The following is a 1,017-nucleotide window of genomic DNA, read 5'->3' as shown; positions in this document are numbered from 1 at the left end:
AATACTTACTGTGCCACTGCCCATAACTATGCTACTGCACCTAACTGAACTTCAGAAACCCTGAATGTTCATGGCATGGCAACAGGATGCCGTTTAATGAACAATCTGGGGGCTCCATGCACGTTAACAAAATTACACCCATGAGGACACAGACTACTTTCCTTCATATTGGTTCAACTGTCACCTAGTCCTCACTGAGGTAGCAAACTGGAAACTCAGAGAAACTAGACTGGATTCTTTCTCTGTGACATACAGTGCACCCTCAATTAAACAGACTAAGAGTCCAACCCTGTGGTCAGCGCCACGCCTCCGCAGCAGAGACCACAGTCACAAACGTGCCATAAGGCATGTTTGTGGGGCTTACCTCCGCGCTGAGCCAGCGCATGTAAGGTGCCCGCGTTCCGCAGCTTGGTGGTGTCTGTGACTGCCAGGCTGCGGAACGGGAAATGGGGGCGTGTCGTGGGGCGTGGGGGAGGCGTTCTGGGGAGGAGGAGGAGTGGCTGGGGGTGTGGTGGAGGCATTTTGGGGGCGGGGGAGAGGCGGATCCGCGGAGCCGAGCTCTGCAGGATCCAGGACACTCAGGCAGGGCTGCGCACCCTACACAAGCGCCTTCATTTTAGCGGTGACCAAACAGTCGCCACTAAAATGAGTAGTCCCATTGCAGGACTGCTTCCCTTACTGAGGGGAAAGAGGGAGTCCTTTGTGGAGCCGCCGGGTCCCGCAGCTCTGGGCAGCTCAGGATTGGGCTGTAAGGACACAATCCTAACCCCCTATGTCAGTGCTTTCTAGCACTGACATAAGGGCAATGCAGCTCTGAGGTAAGGGAACAAACATTCCCTTACTTTGAGGAGGACTCCGTGAGTGATACCCAACTGCAGAATACAGCACATGTCCCATTGGCACCGCTATGCCAGTACTGGAAAGCACTGACATAAGAGGTTAGGATTGCGCCCTAATAGCTCAATCTTAAGCAACTTTCTGGCACTGATGCAGCCGCAATGCTGCCCCAAAGAAAGG

The sequence above is a fragment of the Tiliqua scincoides genome, chromosome 4, assembly GCF_035046505.1.
Source record: "Tiliqua scincoides isolate rTilSci1 chromosome 4, rTilSci1.hap2, whole genome shotgun sequence".
NCBI lineage: Eukaryota > Metazoa > Chordata > Lepidosauria > Squamata > Scincidae > Tiliqua > Tiliqua scincoides.
This window is presented reverse-complemented; position numbering follows the sequence as displayed.